The 23,966-nt window shown below is 43.6% G+C and overlaps 1 protein-coding gene and 1 pseudogene across 5 annotated transcripts in view; one reads left to right on the top strand and one right to left on the bottom strand.

Moving 5' to 3' along the window:
• Positions 1 to 23,966, top strand: part of USP22 (ubiquitin specific peptidase 22) — a 404,497-nt gene that overhangs the window by 293,473 nt on the left and 87,058 nt on the right. The window lies entirely within an intron of this gene.
• On the bottom strand, positions 12,472 to 14,248 carry LOC138261046 (glycerophosphocholine phosphodiesterase GPCPD1 pseudogene; annotated as a pseudogene).

The raw sequence follows: 23,966 nt of genomic DNA on the forward strand, positions 1-23,966 counted from the left end.
TACTACAGGTAGAACCAGGTCAGTGCCAACATCATGTCATAACTAGATAAAACCTACACCCCTACATTACAATGTCACACACCTGCTAAGCCACCTATCGCACATTTACTATACCATCATATTAGTAGAGCTATCACAATAACCATTCCATGACAACCTGACTTCCCAACATTATTCCGAGTCCCTACCCACAGCAACAGTCAACCAAGCAATGGGAAATAGTGGTAACATTCATTTTAACATAACATATACAAAATCCCCACTTACCTACCTACATTCGTAGCAGATGCCATGTACCAGGAAAGTAACTACACCATGTGCCAAACACAAGACAGCATGTTGCATAAACGCCAAAACCATCGCATGTCAGAGTCCACAACCTTCACTATTGACATATGCTAATATGCAACAACTATACCTGCCATTTCAGTAATTGGAGTAAGATAGTCTAAAATGTCAGCAACACAGGACCCATCAGTCATGCAGGAAAGGATGATACATACTTTGTGGAGCTACTCATCTAAGTCATGCTCCGCCTGTAAACAGTCATGTATACTTACAGGGCCAAACATAGCCCACAGGATTTAGCCACAGACAAGGCCAGGTACAATACCTTCACCTTATATACAAGGTACACCTGCCGTGCATGAAGACCACATACAGTACATCTTATGATGATTGGCAACATCAATAGCCCATTATTCAAGTGGCAACATCCCTATCCACACTTCAGACATGACCATTTCAATGCCACAACACACTTCTGAGCTTAACTTGATAGAGACGTACTCCTTTAGGCAAGCCAAATGACTGACTACACATACCATTCCAACAACATGTGAAGGTGAAATGCCAGATCTACAATACAATTCAGTCTAGGATTCCATACCAGTCATCAAAACATATCAACAATGACAAAAGTAAGTATGTTGAAGTAGCATCACAATGTTGATAAATGTCTGGACTTAACAATGTACACATGATGTTGGCAAAAACCATTTAATATTATACCAATTACCAAGATGTAGTGGCCTATTTAGCATGCCCACAACACATTGAAATAGGAAATTGCTGTGTAGTCACTTAGCATCCAAAGCACATGTACAAAATACTAATATTCGAAACACTCTTATCAATTATATGGCTTGCACTAGGAATCTAGTTCTACCACCATGGTTAGTACATGCAGGATGACCATTCTGAGGAAACATCACACACGCCAATGTTTAGTCCTCACTTACCAATGATGACACCACCTAACAGATCTGAGTACGTGCAGCAAGTTTGGCATATGAAATGCCAGATTGAAATCACAGCCTCACAATAAGTTGACACTCATTGGAAACCTCAGGAATATTAGGCATCTACTCAACTTGCTAGATTCAATGTTGCGCCTAGACATTGATCAAGGGGCATTTGAATGGACGGAGCGCAAAAACCAGGAAAACATACCATCAGGATATTGGGAGTATGGATCTGTAAGTGGCAAGAAACAACCAGCAGGGTACTACGGGCAGTATAGTGGTATACATATGACAGTCACATGTGCATCATCAAATACTACTGTACAGAAGGGATGACATAGGTGACTAATGTGTCCCACTACACAATACAGTGTGCATACCTATGTACCAATGTTGAGTACTCCACATATAGGTTTACCTTGGATACATTTTACCTTTTGCACTCACCACATTGTCACAGCTTAGTCTTTCACATCATACACTGACCTTGCAGAGGAATGTAAATTAGTGTAGTCAGCACGCTGCTCTGCTGCCCTCAAATGCCCATCCACCTCAGGGTTGGCCACCACCAATTTGTGGGCCATTGGTTGGGGGGGGGAGGGGGGGAGAAGGAGTGTTATGGTCTGACGGACACCCCTTTGTCCTTAGACATCCCCAGCTGGGCCTCAGTGGGCTTGTGGGCCCAGCATCTCGGGTCCTCCCACGGCTTTCAGCAGTGGGTGCTGTGCTGGCTGTGGTCTCCCAGTGTCCACACTTTCGTGGCGAAGGCACGCCAGATCCTCTTTTCTGTTGGGCATTGACCTGCATGGATGACAGACAAGAGGCGAAAGTCACGTACACATGCTCCATTCCCAGACAAGTAGGATGAACAATCAATTTAGTGCAAGTTGTCGTACATGCCATTCCTCACACTTCAAGCTCATTTTGCAAGTCACCCTCTGCAGTAAGGCCATGTGTGATGTGGAGTCAGGCATACAACATGCATACCCAGTACCAGGTTTTGCCTAGAAACATAACACCAGACCACAAGTATGTCCTTCAAATGGTACATCTCAACAACTAGTTGTCACACCAAGATAGATGCAAATGATGTAATGTACATATCTGGATCAGGTTGCATATATCACACACTACCTACTGTGTATACGGGCTAACGGTCTTCCTATGCACTTGGGCACATAACCATCTACCCCCACGTTAGCTCAATCCTTCATTCATGCACCTTTAATCTACCTCATCATACCCTCTACCTTTCACCCATTGGTGTTGCATTGGTTTCGCCTGCTCCTCTGGTGTACCATATAGCTATCCATACAGGAGTCGGACCTCCTCCACAAGCTTGGCCAGCTCTTTGGGAGAGAAGGCAGGGCCTCTTCCACCCGCAGGATGTGGCATGATTGCTCCCAGAGGCAGTACACAGCAGCTCAGGTCATGAAGGTCTTGCTGGCAGCAGTGTCAGGAGTCAAGTGAGGGATTGTGCAGAAGATGGCAGTCACGTCTGCCACGTACAGGACTGTCACCGCTGGTGGATGTCGCCATTGGTCCAAATCTGGCAAAGGCAGCAATGTGTTCCAATGGCAATGTCCACTGTGATTGTAGTCACCTACCACCATTACGACATCAGCCAGTGGAGTCGGGTCACTTCCTGACGTCCAGTACAGTAGGTCAGGTAGCTGCCCATTTAGGGCTCAAATATGTATGATGAAGTAATGAAAGGTGCGGGTCATATCTATGACAATATGTGGAGTGCAGGCTTATTGTTTACAAGTATTAATGTGCATGTCATTAGTAGAGGAAGTGAAATGAGGTATTTTGGGTTAGTTACATTAAACAGTGTTGCCAACATACTAATGACAATCGGAAGTTGGCATAGGTGCAAAAATGTGGGACATGTCTACAGGGTTGATGTAACTTTCAGTGACCTGTATCTCCATGTAGAGTACATCCAAGGGTTAAGGGGATTTGAATCCGGTACACTTTCATATTTTGGCTTGCTTTGTGCTGAATACCACATATTCACTGATTCATGTGACACAATTTCGATGTGTGTGTGATGTTGTTGTGATCATACTTATGATGGGTCGGATGAGTCATTCACATTCATTCTGGTGTTCAACCACATAGTTACCCAGGCCTGAAGAAAGCAAGACAACCTTCAGTGTACAGGGAGTGCAGAATTATTAGGCAAATGAGTATTTTGACCACATCATCCTCTTTATGCATGTTGTCTTACTCCAAGCTGTATAGGCTCGAAAGCCTACTACCAATTAAGCATATTAGGTGATGTGCATCTCTGTAATGAGAAGGGGTGTGGTCTAATGACATCAACACCCTATATCAGGTGTGCATAATTATTAGGCAACTTCCTTTCCTTTGGCAAAATGGGTCAAAAGAAGGACTTGACAGGCTCAGAAAAGTCAAAAATAGTGAGATATCTTGCAGAGGGATGCAGCACTCTTAAAATTGCAAAGCTTCGGAAGCGTGATCATCGAACAATCAAGCGTTTCATTCAAAATAGTCAACAGGGTCGCAAGAAGCGTGTGGAAAAACCAAGGCGCAAAATAACTGCCCATGAACTGAGAAAAGTCAAGCGTGCAGCTGCCACGATGCCACTTGCCACCAGTTTGGCCATATTTCCGAGCTGCAACATCACTGGAGTGCCCAAAAGCACAAGGTGTGCAATACTCAGAGACATGGCCAAGGTAAGAAAGGCTGAAAGACGACCACCACTGAACAAGACACACAAGCTGAAACGTCAAGACTGGGCCAAGAAATATCTCAAGACTGATTTTTCTAAGGTTTTATGGACTGATGAAATGAGAGTGAGTCTTGATGGGCCAGATGGATGGGCCCGTGGCTGGATTGGTAAAGGGCAGAGAGCTCCAGTCCGACTCAGACGCCAGCAAGGTGGAGGTGGAGTACTGGTTTGGGCTGGTATCATCAAAGATGAGCTTGTGGGGCCTTTTCGGGTTGAGGATGGAGTCAAGCTCAACTCCCAGTCCTACTGCCAGTTCCTGGAAGACACCTTCTTCAAGCAGTGGTACAGGAAGAAGTCTGCATCCTTCAAGAAAAACATGATTTTCATGCAGGACAATGCTCCATCACACGCGTCCAAGTACTCCACAGCGTGGCTGGCAAGAAAGGGTATAAAAGAAGGAAATCTAATGACATGGCCTCCTTGTTCACCTGATCTGAACCCCATTGAGAACCTGTGGTCCATCATCAAATGTGAGATTTACAAGGAGGGAAAACAGTACACCTCTCTGAACAGTGTCTGGGAGGCTGTGGTTGCTGCTGCACGCAATGTTGATGGTGAACAGATCAAAACACTGACATAATCCATGGATGGCAGGCTTTTGAGTGTCCTTGCAAAGAAAGGTGGCTATATTGGTCACTGATTTGTTTTTGTTTTGTTTTTGAATGTCAGAAATGTATATTTGTGAATGTTGAGATGTTATATTGGTTTCACTGGTAATAATAAATAATTGAAATGGGTATATATTTGTTTTTTGTTAAGTTGCCTAATAATTATGCACACCTGATATAGGGTGTTGATGTCATTAGACCACACCCCTTCTCATTACAGAGATGCACATCACCTAATATGCTTAATTGGTAGTAGGCTTTCGAGCCTATACAGCTTGGAGTAAGACAACATGCATAAAGAGGATGATGTGGTCAAAATACTCATTTGCCTAATAATTCTGCACTCCCTGTACTGTCCACTATGGAGGCGCGACATGTAATCCAAATATATCGCCTGGCTAGGCATACAATCATGTGTCCAGGTCGTCAGTTGGAGCCATATCTGATGCCTGCCATTTGCAATCCCAGTAGCATACCTCCCATCGTTCATGTCAGTGCTGCACTTCCTCTCCACTGGGTCGTTTCAGAATACCGTGGCCCTTACTGCAGGGATGTCTCAGCCTATGGTCAGTCTGGTTTTGAAGGTTGTACTGTCTGCATTGTTAAAACACCTGGACCGCTACATCAAGTTTCCCCAACATGAGGATCTGGCCCATTCGAAGGCTGATTTCTGTGCTTTGAGACACATTCCACATGTGGTTGGAGTTCTAGATGGCACCCACGTAGCCTTGGATGCCCCAAGTGCAAATGAACAGGTGAATAGGAACATGAAATACTTCCACTCCATAAACGTCCAAGTGGTCTGTTTGACTGATCTCTGCATTTCAGAAGTTTGCACAAGTTATCCATAATCTGTCCATGATTCCTTCATCATGCAGAACAGCAATAGCCCACTGCTGATGACACGACTATACACAGAGAGGGCCTGGCTGGTTGGTAAGCCATGTGTGTCTATACCTTTTTTCATGCTACCATATATGTGGATGTCCAAGATTTAAGTTTGGATTGGTGTAACTATACCTCACAGGGGACTCTGGCCACCCATCCTGTCCTTGGTTATTGACACCAGTGAGGTACCCAGCCACGCCAGGAAACACCTGCTTCAGTGAGGCCCACTGAAGGACAGTGTGTTGTGGAGCGGACCTTTGGGCTCCTGAAGGCACGATTTTGCAGCATAGACAAATCTGGAGGAGCCCTCCACTACTCACCCTACAAGGTATGTCAAATGATTGTTGCCTGCTGCATGCAACATAACCTTGCCCTGAGACATCAGATACCATTCATACCAGATGAGAGGGACACTGCAGATCCTGTGGGTGGGAATGCAGATATGCCAAGTGAAGATGCGCATGAAGCTGGAGACATCGAGGCAGATATCATCAATCAGTACTTCAGCTCCCTCACGGTATGTGATCTGATGTTAGTGATGAGATTCCACAAGGCATTGTTGAGGTAATGTATGCCATGTAATGTGCTGCTTGTCACCATCAGTGTGGCCTTAAGTGGCTCCAAAGCTCATGACTCAGATATGCATGCTGGATGTTCCTTCGAGTTGTGTACATAACTGTAATGTACATAGTGTATTGTTCAGAAAATGCACAAACAATGTCATTTTTGTAGTTATTTAGTTAGACAATGTAATGTTTGTGTTCCACTCTGGCCTATACCTTGTCTTTGTCAATCACAGATTTGCAGTCTGGCTGTTTGGCTCATCCTCATTTGCCATTGCCAGACAGTGTCACAGGCAGTTGGGATGTGCAGACTGACATGAGCAGTGGACATGGATTAGACAGATACTGTTTTTCATCAGATTTGTGGTGTGTGAATTCTATGCGTAGACTGTCATGACAGTGGTTTGGAAATGGCCTTTTCCAGTAAATAGACCTGTTTGGTATTGGAGGTGGCTCCAGTGGTGGTATGTGTGTCTCTGACACATGTCACAATGTGGTGTACAGGCCCTCTAGCATCATTATAGTTTGTGTTGTATGTGACCTAACTTGTGCAAAGCTGGCAGTGTTTTTCCTCATTGCAGACCAATGTGCATGTGTCTGAAGACTGGGGAGATTAGTACTGACGTCAGTTTTTTTTTGATGGGGTATGGTGATTTGGGAGGATGATGTATGGGTATGAGATAAGGCTTTAGCTGATGATAGGTTCAACCAACCTGTCTGCCTCCTGGGATGGTGATAGACTGACATGTCCCTAACTTCTGTATTATGTGGGTTGGCAACGTATGACACCTATGCTGAAGCACTGTAGTCCAAAGCATAACTTCACAATGTGTTGATTGCCATTTCCCTAATAAATAGGTGGAGATGTACAATACAGGTGACTTGTATCATGTTATGTTACAATACCACTGCAGTATATATCCTGGCTGTCCAGTATATGTGTGATGACCATAAGAGAGGTATAACATTGGAGAGGAATATTTTGATACATTAGTTTGTATACATGTCCGTTTGAATGGTTGATACATCACACTTACACAGGATCTGTGATTAAGTGGCATTTATTGGGGAGTGAACAACAAAATGAGTGAATTGAAACAAAAAATTAACTAAAATTAAGTAAAGGGTTCAGTCATGGATGAAATCATCAGAGTAGCTGCTACTCCATTTTGAAACACAAGTCCAGTGTCCTTGCACCATGGGAAAATGGAGTTAGGTTTCAGAGCAGTTAACAGGGTGTATCAGTCACACACACAAGGGGAAGAAATCAGAAGAGGTTCACTTCCTGGCAGTGGGTTTGGTCTTGGCATCTGCTCCACCTGGATGTATGTCCGCATTTGGGGTTTTTATGCTACAGAGGATGGGGTGTCTGAGGCATTCCCTTCCCCTGGCAGGGCCTCAATTCCACTAGCAATCACAGATGTCGAGGGGCCTGATGTCTCATGGCTAGTGGAAGAGGCCTGATGTTGGGTGCCAAAGCTACTCAGGGTAGTGTTGATGTCTCTCAGTACCCCAGCAATAGATGCCAGGGTGGATTTTATGCATGTCACTGCTGCATGGCATTCCGGTGGTTGTCCCCCTGCAGGTTTCTGTTCTCCCCAATCATGGTCCGTACCTGGCTCATCATGAGTTTTGGTAGGCTCCCAAGACTTGGGAGATGATCTCCTGGTTAGTTGTGTCCCTTTGGAGCCCCCATCCTCAGACACACACCATCCCTCCCACACATCCTACCACCACATACCTGTGCCCACTCCCTCTGGTGGCAGGGCCATTATTGTTGGGGGCGACGAGGAGAGACTGATACCTGAATTGAGGCACACAGGTTTGAGGGCAAATGGTTGCTTGTGATGTATTTGCAACAGGGCTGGGAGGAGTCATTGTGGGCAGGTTGAGGCTGATAGTTGTTGACTGACCAGGTGCCCATGATGGGTAAGCTTCTTTCTCCGTGTCCAGACATCCAGTGCTTTTTTTCCTCACTGGGGCCTTCATCCAGAGGGGTAGTAGTGTCTGTCTCTGGTATCCTCTCCATGTTGGGGATGGCAAGGTTACCTGTAGGAGAAATGGAGCACACAGTGTGTATGTGATGCAATAAGTGATGTATCAATTAGACAACAAAACATGGTATATGAGATGCACACACTACCTTTACATGATCCCCTGATATGACAATAACACCTGCTACTTAATCTGGGATAGTTCAGTGTGGGACACAGATTTACAATTGCATACAGCATGCTCTTTACTCTTGGATTATGCTGGTGTTTAAATGGCTGCAAATACCCTCATATCTTGTCTGAGTGCAGGCATGACATTTCTCTACTAGTAAGGTGACTGGCATTGTTGAGCCAGCTGGTAGTAGAACAATGCACAATGGTGTCAGAGCTAGCACACACAAATGGTGTTAGAATTTGCCCTAGCCCTCAGTCTGGATGTACTGCAAGTGTGTCCAGTTTACCATTTAGATGTCCCTCCCCGGATGACATTATTAGGGATGTTTTCTCAGAGTCCAGTTTGGGTATGGGTCAAAGCTGTACCTGTGATTTGCTTGTAATGGTACTGGTAGTGGGCCATTGCATGGCTGTCATTACCATGAAGTGTTACATGGTGGGCTATTCAGTTTGTTTTGCTTTAATTGTTAGTTTCATATGCAAGATATTTCACATTTAGTGCACATTTCTGATTTTGTTAATGTTGTAAAAGTGCTTTCTGGGAGTTAGAGTGCTGACAGTTCCCAGAACTTCACATGCCCTTCCCAAACTCTGTGGCCCAAGGGGAGTTTACTTGACATGTGGCATGGCAATGAGGTGTATTTGGAGATGTGGACGGTGGGGAGTGGGTGGTTTTATCATTGTGTTGTAGAAAGTTGATGATTGAGTATGCAAAACATAACTGTTTGGTGACATGTTGTTGTTGTTGTTGCTTACCAGACTTCACTCTTCCAGGTATTCCGGTCAGGCCCTCAGGGTGCAAGATGTCCAAGACCTTCTCCTCCCATGATTTGCACTTTGTGGGGAGAAATGGGGGACTACCGTCAGTGTTGAGGACCACAAGCTGGTGCCTAGATGCTATGGGACATACCTTCCCCCTGAGGTCGTTCAACCTCTTCCTGATGTCCTTCCTTGTGCGTGGGTAACTGCCTACAGCATTCACCCTGTCGACTATCTTTTGCCACATCTCCAATTTCCTGGCTATTGATGTTTGCTGGACCTGTAGTCCGAATGGATATGGCTCTACCCTGACAATTTCATCCCCCATGACCCTCAACTCATCAGTGAAACATGGGTGTTTTGTGGGAACATGCTAGTGGTAGTGAATAAAAGCATGGAAAATGTTGGTGATGAGGTGTGGATGCTGTGATGTGAGTGGGTGACGGTTGTGTATTTTGTGGGTTTGTACATTGTATGGTATGTCTTGTGGGATGTGTGTGAAGTGCAATATGTAGGGGTGCCTATTGTTTGTTTTGCTAGTTTGTTTAGTTTGTCCTGCTCTCTGACTGTGAGTGGCGTTCTGGTTGTAAAGGATTGTGGGTTGTATAGGGGTGTGTTTTTATAGTGCAGTGTGTCGGGTCTGTGAATGTGTCAGGTGTTGGGTATTCGAACTGTCCAATTTGGAGTGGTGTTCTGACTGATGCGAGTTTAGACTGCCCTGGTCGCATCGCCAATGGTTTTCCGCCATGGAAGAACTGTTCTTGTGATTTGTGAATAGAAATTAGAACGGTTTGTCGGGCTGGCGCTGCTGGTGGTCTGACAACCTTTTTGCCTGCCAACATAGCGGTCTTTTGGCGGCGCAACCACGCGGTCTTACCGTCAGACTGCCACAGTTGTAATGAGGCCCTAAGCTGCCGACCCCTGATACACTCCCGGGAGGACAGAAAGCCCACTAGATGCCAGGGAATTCAAACAAAAAAAAGAAATAGTGGGGTGGTGGCTACCAACCAGTATGGGCATGATTATGCCTCCAACCCAACTGAATGGGGTAACTGTCTTTCAGCTCTTCCCTGCACACTAAGACATGTTATCCCACGGCAAGCAAGAGGACATTTGGGTCCAGATGTAGCAAAGGGTTTTACCCATTCTGTGTCTATGGGAAAATTTGTTGGTACATATGGCCCTTGATTATTTAGGGTTTTAGTTTTTACATTTGGGCCATGAGAGCTTGTCTAACTCTCAAAATGGACCCACTGGGAATGGTGAGGGCTGCACTTTTTGGACTTGGGACGCTGCCACGTAGAAAAATCCACAAGACTGACACATCTGAAAACTAAAGATCTAGGTGAGTCCAGTGGTGTGTGCTTCTCATGCACCTCGCACCATTTTCTTACCCACAATGCCCTGCAAACCTCCAACTTTGCTGGAAATCACACATTTTCCCACATTTTTGTGATGGAAACTTCTGAAATCTGCAGGAATCCACAAAATTCCTACCACCCAGCATTGTCTCATCTATACAGATAAAAAAAAAATCTTCCCCACTTGTCAGCCTAAAAACGTTTTGTTTTTTTCTTTCAAACTGCCCTTTTGGACCCGCTTTGGTTCCCCCTCATTTTCAACATGTTTTTGGCTCTTCCCTGTCACAGGCACTTGGCCCACCTACACAAGTGAGGTATCATTTTTACTGGGGGACTGAGGGGAACGTTGAGTGGTAGGAAATGTGTGCCAGTGTGGTGATCCCACACAGAAATGTGGGAAAATGTAATTTTTTAAGATAAATTTGAGGTTTGCTGAAGATTCTGGGTAAGAAAACACTAGGGGACCCACGCAAGTCACACCTCCCTGGATTCCCTTGGGTGTCTACTTTTCAGTAATGTTTGGGTTTGGTAGGTTTCCCTAGATGGCTGCTGAGCCCAGGACCAAAAACGCAGGTGCCCTCCACACCCCCCAAAAAAAGTCGTTTTGTATTTGATGATTTTGATGTGTCCACAGTGTTTTGGGGTATTTCCTTTCCTTTTGCGGACACTAGGCCTACCCACACAAGTGAGGTACCATTTTGTACGGGAGGCTTGGGGGAACGCTGGGTGGAAGGGCATTTGTGGCTCCTCTCAAATTCCAGAACTTTCTGTCACCGAAATTTGAGGAAAAAGTGTTTTTTTGGCCAAATTCTAAGGTTTGCTAAGGATTCTGGGTAAGGGACCCTGGTGAGAGCCCCACAAATCATCCCATCCTGGATTCCCCATAGGTGTCTAGTTTTAAAAATGGGCAGTTTTGTCAGGTTTTTCCAGGAGCCGGCTGAGCTAGAGGCCCAACTCCACAGCTACGCACTTTGCAAAAAACACGTCAGATCTCAATGTAAAAATGTGATGTGTCAGTGTTGCGTTTCCTGTTGCAGGCACTAGGCATAGCCACACAAGTGAGGTACCATTTTTTATCGGGAAACATGGGGGAAAACAGAATAGAAGAACAAGTGTTATTGCCCATTGTCTTTCTCTGCATTTTTTCCTTCCAAATGTAAGACAGTGTGTAAAAAAAGAAGTCTATTTGAGAAATGCCCTGTAATTCACATGCCAGTTTGGGAACCCTGGAATTCAGAGATGTGCAAATAACCACTGCTTCTCAACACCTTATCTTGTGCCCATTTTGGAAATACAAAGGTTTCCTTGCTACCTATGTTTCACTCTTTATTTCACCAAATGAATTTCTGTATACCTGCTATACAAGGAAACCCCTTTGCAAGGTGCAGCTCGTTCATTGGCGCTGGGTACCTAGGGTTCTTGATGAACCTACAAGCCCTATATATCCCCGCAACCCGAAGAGTCCAGAAGAAATCACGGTATATTGCTTTGAAAAATATGACATCACATTTCTGTCACTAACTGGAAAGAGGCTAAAAGCACAAAAAAAGTAGTGTAAATGGGGTATGTCCCAGTAACATGCCAAAATTGTGTTGAAAAATTTGGTTTTCTGATTCATGTCTGCATGTTCCTGAAAGCTGGGAAGATGGTGATTTTAGCACGGTAAGCCCTTTGTTGATGTTTTCAGGGGGAAAAACCACAATCCTTCTGCAGCCTTTTTTTTTTTTTTTTTTTAAACAAACCTTTCACTGTATTTTGGCTAATTTCTTGGTCTCCTTCAGGGGAGCCCACAAACTCTGGGTACCTCTAGAATCCCTAGGATGTTGGGGGGGGGGGGGGGGGGGCAGGGGGGGGGGGGGGAGTATGCAAATTTGACATGGGTAGCTTATGTGGACAAAAAGTTATGAGGGCCTAAGCGCGAACTGCCCCAAATAGCCAAAAAAAGGACTGGCACCTATGGGGTGGGAAAAGGCCTGGTGCTGAAGGGGTTAAAATCAACAGTGCAAAATAATGCTAGTAAGGAAGCCTTGGTTATTGTTTTATTTAAAAAAAAAAAAGTGTATGTTTAGCAATGCGGAGGGACATAAAACGTCTTCTGATAAAGCAGCGTTTAGCCCTGATTTTAATCATATATCCTGTCATATATTAATCCATCAATGCCATATTGTCGCATCAGCAAGCAATTTTCAGGGTTGTTCGTATCATCACCCCAACATAAAATAACTAGGCATTTTGCCTTTGCCTTCTGGATATATGACTGATTCCTTAGTAGTCTTCACTGTGCTCATTGATGCCCAGAATGTCTTCAAATTGTGCATAACTCATAGTAGATGGCGTGGTACAGCTTCTTAGATCCATGGGTTTTGGATAAATCTCAGAATGTCCTTGAGGATAGGGTACTTGTTTTCTTTCAATCAAACCATTGTACAAATATCTGCATCGCTAAAATCAAAATTCTTCTTTTCAGCATTTTCCAAAACAGTTTAACGTATAGTTTCCAAAAAAATAGGTTCATGTCGAAATATGTCGACAGATTACTATCCCATAAGCCATCCTTTTGTTAGCATATCGGTTTGATTTCAGTGTTAAATCTGACATCTTCAGGTACTGATTCCAAAGCCAACTGAAGAGGGGAGAATGGTTGGTTGACTGAAACTGAAATCTCCATCATGAACAGATGCGTGAGTATCTTTCAACTTGAGTGTAGTCACGTGAGGCAACTTCAGCAGCTGAAGCTGGTCACATGTGAGATCTTTTACAGAAATCTCGAACAGCTCTATTGACTCAGTATCACCTTTCTTTTTCACTGATATGCAACAAGTGAGGTCATGGTACATTATGAGCACAACGTTCTTGAAAAGATGCACATCAAATTCCACATTTGCAGCCTGTGTCTTGCTGCGTTCTTCAGTGAAGCAATCGTGTTTTCTCCACTCTTAGCAAGTGGTGTGGTTGTGGTAGTTTCCTGCACCTCTGTGAAAATGAACTGCGCATGTCACAACTATAGTTCTGTATTGGTATGATAGCAATGAAGTCAAACTTTTCCAGTGGTTTTCCTTGAATTACTGCTCATGATGGGGAGAGTAAGAATGCCACTGCCCTTAACAATTTCGGCCATAGTGGAGGACAAAAGGCAGGCAGTGCCAACTTGGCCAGGGAATGTAGCACCTTGCACTATTGCTTCACTTAGGTCTTCCTAAAAAAAAGTCATACAGTAATTTCTGGTTAGCTGGCTCCATTGTGTGTGTGTGTGTGTGCTATACTTGGTCCATCTATCGGGCAGCAAAGCATAACCACATTCTAGTTATGTGTGCCGAGACCAGTACTCATTGGCATTTATTAAGGCACTATCCAAGGTGTTTCCGATCTTTAGAAGCACAAGAGAAGATGTTTTACCTTGCTCCTCATCTTCCCCCTCCTTCTCTGAGCCTTCTAGTGTAAATCTAGACTTTTTAAATTTTCTCTTTGTCATAGAAACCGGTAATTTTAGAATAATGCAGACTCGGTCTAAGCTCAGTCTGGTATGTCAACCATCCAGAGTCCACAGATTCAATGCCATTGTAGATTCCAGACTGGCCATCATCTCTGAAGCATCCAAATTCCAAAGGGCATACTGATCTTGGTTGCAGGTGAGTCTCTCACTTGTGTACCATGACTTGGCAAGAACCACTCGTAGTCTTAGATTCTAATAAACTTCCTTTAAAATACCGATACAGAACTGAAGTACAACTGCACGTGGGGATAGATGTTCGCCATAGGGTACTATCATTTGAATCAGGAAGAAGTGTGACTGCTTTCTGAGGCTTCCAGTTTCCCAGTGCATCAGTACTCCCACAAACTGCAATAGTTTCTCCTGGTATAGTTAATGCCCTCACTTGAAATGTGATTTGGGATTGCATAGTGACAGATGTTTGTCACTGAAGAAAATGTTCAGCGGTATTGGGGTGTGAAGGGAAGGGGTGGCTCTCAGCTGGGTGGGTAAACAAAGTCTCCATGCCGGGCAGTGGTCTCAGCCACCCTGGTTACGCCGACAACCTGGAGCAGTCCCAGACTGTTTCAACTGCCTGCTCTGAAGGGTAGCTTCTTGCTCAACTGAATGGAAAGTGATTTGATTCTTCGAAGGTTAAGAAAATGTGATAGAAATGATACACTATCCCTGATACCTTTGTTGGAGTAGCAAGTCTGTTTTTCTTTCGTTAGACTACGATGACTGCCTTTTGATGAGGGGGACTCCTGGTTTTGTCTTGTGGACCTACTTAAGCACGACAAAACAATTCCTTTCTTGGGCCCTTTTCCATTTGTCTTGCACACAATAAGATTATTAAAGTAAGTATTCTGATTACTCTCCGTTCTATGAACATGGAAAAAAAAAACGTTTTTTTCCCTATGGTTTGGTTCAGAGTGTACTGCAGAGTTCTTTAAGTTCATATTCATTACTGGCAAACTGCTGCGGTAGCAGTGACAGATGTAACAGCAAATCTACATTTGTGAGCTACATGTAGGCAGCAACCATTCGACTATGGAAAAATTCAAGCCCCTGTGGGCGTAAACATCTCCAACCATTTCCAGCTTGATTGCGGTCCTTGTGAAATTATTTTTTTTGTTAATGAGGTTAGATTAATTTCTCTACACTGTACCTTCAGTCACATTATTTGTGCAGTTGATCTCAAAGTACAGCAAGATATTTTGTATTAGTTCATTCAGGTGCTGATGGGGGATTATTAGAGGCTTCCTCTCCACTCCAAGATGTCGGGCAGGAACATCCGTTTCTGAGCTTAATCACCAGATAGCTGTCTGACGAAATATCGCTAACAAAATATCGTACACACAAATATAGACATTGTATACTTTGTGTGCAAAGTTTAAAATATCGACATCAAAAATATAGAAGACCACAATATCGTCAAAAATGTGTAAGTATATTGCATTTTAACCATATTAAACTATACTGACTTTAAAGCATTAACTCATAAATAATTGCAACAATTATAGACCTATTCAAAAACACAAATTATTTAAACATATACAATAAATACTAATTGCACTTAATTATAAACTCTTAAAAATGTGCACAATAAAATGTTTAAATGATTTTAAAGAAAACGGTAAAAATTAATAGTAAAACCTTTTTCATTAAGCTAATTCTTAATCAAAAATATTGATGAAAGCTACTTAAAAATCGGGTTAAAAATTAGAGAGGTCAGATTTACTATTCTCACTCCAGCATTAGCAACAGTAGTGAATATGATTGACTTTGGAAGGGTTACATTTACTATTGCATCTCCAGCTTGAGCAACAGTAGGGAAGGTGTTAGATTTTGGAGGGGTGAGAATTACTATTCCCACTCCCAAGTAGGCAACTTTATGTGAAGGATGAAACCCAGGAAAGTTCAGATTTAGTTTTCCCTATCCTATCGAAATACAAAATAAGTTGCATAGATGAATATCTATAAAATAAAACAAAATCAAATATATTTCATTAACAACCTAAACATATTATAAACCGTATACAATGTATCATAATTTGTAAAAACTAAAAACAGATTGAATTTAGAAAATTATGTACGCATAGATACAAATTAAATACATTGCTGGAATAGATTTCAAATACTTCCCATCCTAGTACTCTAAAATTCCCACATACACAAAAGGAAATAAAAAATAACTGAAAAAATGACAATGCACATTATTCAGAAATATAATAAAAGTCTAAAATTAATATATATATACAATTAATATCCAATTTATTGAAGGCAATTTAATCAGAGTTTCCCAGACTGTGGGTCGTGACCCACTGGTGGGTTGCCAGCTGATTTCTGGCAGGTCGCGAAAGGTGTAAATAAAGATGCCTTTATGTTTTGTATTTATCTTGTCACATTTGCTGTGTTTCAGAGGCAAGTCAAAGCTATGGTTTCTACAAATTGCTGGTTATTTAAGCATGGCGAATGATGTTTACCTTTCTTTCTTTCACTGCAAAGTGAGAGGAGCTGTTAAATTGAGCTATGCGACAATCCTGCTGATGTGAAAGGAAAGGCTGTAAGATGTCAATTTTTGTAACCCAACAAAATTCAAATACCGATGAGTGAACAGATCTCAGAATATATTAGTAGTAAGAAAAGCAAAAATAAAGCACATTTTTTTTTGTAATTCCAAAGAGTGATGGAAATAAACATTTTAATAGGCTTAAACCATATTAAGACAGTTTTTCTTGGTGATGTACAAATGATAATCACTGAAACCATATTTCCACACATTAACATTTGTTTGCTGTAGAGGTTTATTAATGATGGTATTTCTGTGCAAATTTAGAGGCAATTTGAATAAAAATGTGATGACTGTAAATGATATTGCGCTATCACACAATGCTTTAGTGATATATTGGTGACAGTTTGCACCTGCTACAAACTAAGGCCCATATTTATACTTTTAGTGCCACATTTGCGCCATTTTTTGACGCAAAAGTGGCGCAAACCTACAAAATGCAATTATATCTTGTACGTTTGCGCTGCTTTGTGTCATAAAGTGGCGCAAATACGGCACTAAAAAAGTATAAATATGGACCTAAATCCTTAATGCTCACCTGCTTGAACGTTTGCTAAACGTTTTTTGAAGCTAGGATTTTTCACAATCCTCAAGACTTCAGTGATGTAACAGTGGTGTCCCTACCCGTTCTCTGAACATTGTTCCAAAACCACTAGTGCAAAGGTGCTGAACTACATCCCTAAGTCCAGTTTTACAATAAACCCTTACAAGTATTCCCAAGCAAACGCTGAGTGAGCTTTCCAGTATTTTTTCCTGCAGTTTATTTTTATTTTTTTATTTTAACCTCACAAAGCCATTTCAACATCATTCCCCCAGTATACCTGATGGTTCACAATAATCCCACTTGTGTAAGTTTTTCTCACACATACTGAGAAATGTGGATATGGCCTAATGGGCAGAGCTGCTTACTTTAGGTCTGTGAAACATGGTTCGAATCCTGGCGTTGGCTCAGGGAATATAACTTCATCTCCTGTGGTTAAAATTAAATTAATCTGACCTTATGTCTTGTAATCTGGTGGTCATATAAAGCACTGAAATGCTTTTGTGAATCGTTCACACTGTATTTGCTAAAATCACTGGTTTCAACACCAGTATTTTTCAGAATGTGGTTTTGTTGAACATATGTCATAGGCCAGCACCCAAATCTGAAAAATGTTCATGCAGTTCATAATCTGTCACTTTTATTGGCTAATCAATATTTTGGCCACAGTGTGATAAAGACATATCAAAGGGTATGATCCGGGTTGTGACATTTATAAACAATTGTTAGAAAGGAATGCAAAAATGTATAAAGAGTATGATATTTTGGTATTTACCAGCATTCAGAAAATTGACTTATGTCTTTTAAAGCTAGGTGGGTTCAAAAAAGTTTGAGAAGCACTGAATTAAATAATTAACACCATCACCCAGTTAACCTATTAAGTAAAAATGTATTACCATGTTGTAATTATCTATTAAATACCTAAAATTACCAAATTAAGACATAACAAAGGTTACAATAATAAAAAAAATACTTACCAACCTATTCCCCTACAAACCCAACAACCTGCCAAAAAAATAACATTGACATGAAATAATACTTTCAAAAGGTATCAAATTAAAAAAATGCTAAAAAAAAATAAACATGCTAAAAAACACCAGAAATAATTAAGCCTAATTAACATTAAATAACATAACACAAACTAATAATACTCACCTAAATGAAAAATATTCTGTTCAATTACATTCATTAAAGTAAAAAAGACCCAAGAAAAACGTATACTTGCATATGTTCTGTCCCATGATATTTTTGACACTATTTGTCTGCTAATATTTTATATATGATATTTAGTCAAAATATCCAATACGCACAGTAGCGGAGCAAGGATGCTGTGGGCCATGGTGTACGCAAGTAGGAGTCAAAGCTTTAGACAGGTAGATGTAATTTACCCTGGGACTTGAACTTTCCCTAATTTAAGGCGCTTCCACTTATAAACAGTTTAAGAATATGTAGTCTCCTGCACAGTAACCTGTACCACATAGACTTGAAGCACACTTCTCTAGCAGCAAAGATGTCACCACCCTTCTGATGTGGTATACCATTCCTATACCAGATGTTTGCTGGTAAGCCACCTTGTAATCTGATCCCTACACTTGCTGACCATTATTACACAGAATCTGACTCCAAGACTTACATCCTTGTTGCTCAGGCTTCCCTGTGTAGTCTGTTTGCGTAGAAATGTAAGTGCTTTTAGTTCAGAAGTTCTGAGATTGGGTGACTCTTGTATCTTTTTTCTTTTTTTTTTTTAAACTCCGATTTATGAATATTGGAGGGGATCCCATGAAGGAGAAGGAAAATGTATTTGTGGTCTTAGTTCACCATCTGGGCATTCTCTAAATTCATAAGTCTGATCTGCCCCTATGTGGTCCAGGGTCATAGTTTGAATCTTAGTATTAGATAGATGCGTTTTCAGCTTGACCTTCACAATTAACCTACCTACCAGATACCTTAATAGAATAGGCATTTTGGAGTGGTGCAACTTCCAGAGTTCTTGTGTATCAGAATACGTTTTTCACTCTTGTACTTTTTAAGTGTAGCCACACTAGTCACTTTCATTTTTGTCTGAAACTCATGGTGACGTTGGTGTTTTCAGTCAAACATACTTGAGTATGATTAATTTATTGCCTGGGTGGAATGGGAATTGTTTTCTAGAACATGAAATTGTATGTGTGATTTGTTGGTAAAAGTCTCAGCTGCTACCAGTTGATCAGGGTTACATTCCATTTCATTTGTGGTTTATTTTCTCATTTTACTTCACAAGACAGGAACCAGCCATATTTAAACCAAACTGCACTCTCTCAGTTAAACTATTCAATCTACAGTGCCTTGCTAAGCCATCCAGGTTCATTCCAAATAGAGCACAAAATACCTGTAGGAAGTTTGCTCTGTATGCACTATTTCAAAGTAAGGAATAGTATGCACAGAGCCAACTTCCTACATTGGTGGATCAGCGGTGGGCTACAAGACTTTGCATTTGCTGGACTACTCAGCCAATACCTGATCACACAACTAAATTCCAAACATTGTCATTAGAAACTGATTTTTGAAATTTGAGCTATTTTTCTAAATTTTTAAAAGTCCTGCTAGGGCCTTGTGTTAGTCCCTGTTAGCATTTCTTTTAGAGTTTAAAAAGTTTTGTGAAAGTTTGAATTAAGTTCTAGAGATAGTTTTAGATTCTTAAAAAGTATTCCAACTTTTAGAAACATAATGTCTAATGCAGAAGAGAATGTGATGGAACTCGACATCACCCCTTACCTCCATCTTAAGATGAGGGAGCTGAGGTCTCTCTGCAAAATAAAGAAAATACCAGTTGGCCTAAGACCTTCCAAAATACAGCTACAGGAGCTGCTGGCAGAGTTTGAAAAAGCCAACCCCTATGCTCTGTATGCACAATTTCAAAGTAAGGAATAGTATGCACAGAGTCCAAGGGTTCCTCTTAGAGGTAAGATAGTGGCAAAAAGAGATAATTCTAATGCTCTATTTTGTGGTAGTGTGGTCGAGCAGTAGGCTTATCAAAGGAGGAGTGTTAAGCATTTGTTGTACATACACAAGCAATAAATGAGGAACACACACTCAGAGACAATTCCAGGCCAATAGGTTTTTGTATAGAAAAATATCTTTTCTTAGTTTATTTTAAGAACCACAGGTTCAAGATTTACCTGTAATACTTCAAATGAAAGGTATTGCAGGTAGGTACTTTAGGAACCTTGAATTAGAAAAATAGCATATACAGTTTTCACATAAATCACATATAGCTATTTTAAAACTAGACAGTGCAATTTTCAACAGTTCCTGGGGGAGGGTAAGAGTTTGTTAGTTTTTGCAGGTAAGTAAACCACCTACGGGGTTCATGTTTGGGTCCAAGGTAGCCCACCGTTAAAGTTACCACACCAGCAGCTCAGGGCCGGTCAGGTGCAGAGGTCAAAGTGGTGCCCAAAACGCATGGGCTTCAATGGAGAAGGGGGTGCCCCGGTTCCAGTCTGCCAGCAGGTAAGTACCCGCGTCTTCGGAGGGCAGACCAGGGGGGTTTTGTAGGGCACCGGGGGGGACACAAGTCCACACAGAAAGTACACCCTCAGCAGCGCGGGGGCGGCCGGGTGCAGTGTGCAAACACGCGTCGGGTTTTCAATAGGAGACCAAGGGGTCTCTTCAGCGATGCAGCCAGGCAAGGGGGGGCTCCTCGGGGTAGCCACCATCTGGGCAAGGGAGAGGGCCTCCTGGGGATCACTCCTGCACTGGAGTTCGGATCCTTCAGGTCCTGGGGGCTGCGGGTGCAGAGTCTTTACCAGGCGTCGGGATCTGGGAAGCAGGCAGTCGCGGTCAGGGGGAGCCTCGGGATAACCTCTGCAGGCGTCGCTGTGAGGGCTCAGGAGGGGGGCAACTCTGGCTACTCACGGTCTCGCAGTCGCCGGGGAATCCTCCCTGAAGTGTTTGTTCTCCACAAGTCGAGCCGGGGGCGTCGGGTGCAGAGTAGCAAGTCTCACGCTTCCGGCGGGAAACACAGGTTGTTTTAAAGTTGCTCCTTTGTTACAAAGTTGCAGTCTTGGGTGAACAGAGCCGCTGTCCTCGAGAGTTCTTGGTCCTTCTAGAGCAGGGCAGTCCTCTGGGGATTCAGAGGTCACGGGTCCCTGGGGAAAGCGTCGCTGGAGCAGTGTCTTTAGAAGGGGGGGAGACAGGCCGGTAGAGCTGGGGACAAAGCAGTTGGTGTCGCCGTCTTCTCTGCAGGGTTTTTCAGCTTAGCAGTCCTCTTCTTCTTAGGTTGCAGGAATCTAGTTTCCTAGGTTCTGGGGAGCCTTTAAATACTAAATTTAAGGGCGTGTTTAGGTCTGGAGTGTTAGTAGCCAATGGCTACTAGCCCTGAGGGTGGGTACACCGTCTTTGTGCCTCCTCCCAAGGGGAGGGGGGGCACATTCCTATCCCTATTGGGGGAATCCTCCATCTGCAAGATGGAGGATTTCTAAATGTCAGAGTCACCTCAGCTCAGGACCCCTTAGGGGCTGTCCTGACTGGCCAGTGACTCCTCCTTGTTTTTCTCATTATCTCCTCCGGCCTTGCCGCCAAAAGTGGGGCCGTGGCCGGAGGGGGCGGGCAACTCCACTAGCTGGAGTACCCTGTGGTGCTGTAACAAAGGGGGTGAGCCTTTGAGGCTCACCGCCAGGTGTTACAGTTCCTGCAGGGGGAGGTGTGAAGCACCTCCACCCAGTACAGGCTTTGTTACTAGCCACAGAGTGACAAAGGCACTCTCCCCATGTGGCCAGCAACATGTCTGGTGTGTGGCAGGCTGCTAAAACCAGTCATCCTACACGGGTAGTTGGTTAAGGTTTCAGGGGGCACCTCTAAGGTGCCCTCTGTGGGTGTATGTTACAATAAAATGTACACTGGCATCAGTGTGCATTTATTGTGCTGAGAAGTTTGATACCAAACTTCCCAGTTTTCAGTGTAGCCATTATGGTGCTGTGGAGTTCGTGTTTGACAGACTCCCAGACCATATACTCTTATGGCTACCCTGCACTTACAATGTCTAAGGTTTTGCTTAGACACTGTAGGGGCATAGTGCTCATGCACTTATGCCCTCACCTATGGTATAGTGCACCCTGCCTTAGGGCTGTAAGGCCTGCTACAGGGGTGACTTATCTATACTTCATAGGCAGTGTGAGGTTGGCATGGCACCCTGAGGGGAGTGCCATGTCGACTTAGTCTTTTTATCCCCACTAGCACACACAAGCTGGCAAGCAGTGTGTCTGTGCTGAGTGAGGGGTCCCCAGGGTGGCATAAGATATGCTTCAGCCCTTAGAGACCTTCCCTGGCATCAGGGCCCTTGGTACCAGGGGTACCAGTTACAAGGGACTTACCTGGATGCCAGGGTGTGCCAATTGTGGAAACAAAAGTACAGGTTAGGGAAAGAACACTGGTGCTGGGGCCTGGTTAGCAGGCCTCCGCACACTTTCAAATCAAGACTTAGCATCAGCAAAGGCAAAATGTCAGGGGGTAACCATGCCAAGGAGGCATTTCCTTATAATACCCTAGACCAGTTTTGTTTTCAGTGTGATGCCTCGGTTCTAATGGGAATGCCCACACGTGGTTCTACAGGATTACGGCTGCATCTCACTGATGATTCCAAGTGAGAGCAAAATTTGTCTGGGGTTCCCTGCAAGAGGTGACCTGGCATAGCAGTTAAGGATGGATCATTCTATTGGAGCAGGATAATGTCTCATCTCACTTTGGCTGGTACCTTTCTGGACTGGAATAATGGCCAATGAAAGAGGAATACGAATGTAGCTTGATTGCCAGTGACTGAAACTATTGCAAACTTTCCACCAATAACTTTTTTGTTTCTAGAATTATTACCTTCCTGTTACATGGTTTTCAATTTGTGTACTTGTATATAGAAAAGTGTTCTGGGATCCCACACAACTTGAGAGATCTTCAACCTTTGCATTCAAGGGAAATACTATGAAGATGAACTCCAATTAAAAGTAATTTTTCCTTCCACTAACCTGAAGATTTTAGAAGATAGTGATTCAGTGTGTCAAAGTGGTCTTTTCCTGCAAGACCAAAACAAAAGTGCTTCTAAAACCCAAGTGAACCTACCAAAAAAAAAAAAAAAAAGAAAGCTTGATTTCCCCAATTGGGTACCTGGGGGCCCCATGGCCTGATGGCAAATGGGGGGCCTGGCCTGGGCCGTGTGGCACCCAGCTGTGGATGGGACCTGGACGTCCCGGCTGCGCCCTTGCTGGGCCGTCCTCCCTGGGGGCTGCGTACGGTAAGGGTGCCCCGAGTCACGGGGTCTGGTGATTACGAGAAGGGGCCCATAGGACCCCAGCCTGGAGGAAAAAGAGGCTCACTGCGGACTGGGCCCTCGTTGCTGGCTCTTCTGGTGAAGGGCTGTGAAGGGAGACTTAACTGGAGATGTGGATCGCTTGTTGCGGGTGGAGGCGGGGCCCATGCCGGTTATCTGGCTGGCCGGGACACTCTGGCTGCATGACTGTGAACATGTGGAGTGGCGGAGGAGGCGCGGCGCCTCGAAGTTTTGCACCCTGGGGTCGTGTGAAGGACTGATCAACAGTGGCGCACATATCTGGAGGCAGGGCGGATGCTGGTAACCACTAGCTTATCCAGCCTGGCTCACTAGGAAGGTAATGGCGCTGGAAATGTTTACCTGACATCCTAGAATTGTGAGGAGAACTGCCCTGGTGAGCGGGGAGCAGGCCGGATACTGTATTGGTGCAGTCTCTTTCTACTGTAGGAGGTGAGGGGAGCATTGCGACATTCTGGACCCTTGGTGTCCCCATCTGAATTGGCCGCGGGGGCAGGTGGAACCTCATCTGCCCTTCTTACTTTGGTGTGTGTCGAGATGGGGAGGCACAGCAGGCGCTCCCTCACAGGGAGATAGCATATAGCAATACACCACTTCTTCCCCCTTACCACAGCGCCAGACATGGCAGTGCGAATCAGGGGAAGACCAGAGCCAGCCAGTAACCATGGAGGAGCCATCTCGTGCTGAACTTCTGGCGGCAATTCAGGGCTTGAGGGTTA

The sequence above is a fragment of the Pleurodeles waltl genome, chromosome 10, assembly GCF_031143425.1.
Source record: "Pleurodeles waltl isolate 20211129_DDA chromosome 10, aPleWal1.hap1.20221129, whole genome shotgun sequence".
NCBI classification, from domain to species: Eukaryota; Metazoa; Chordata; class Amphibia; order Caudata; family Salamandridae; genus Pleurodeles; species Pleurodeles waltl.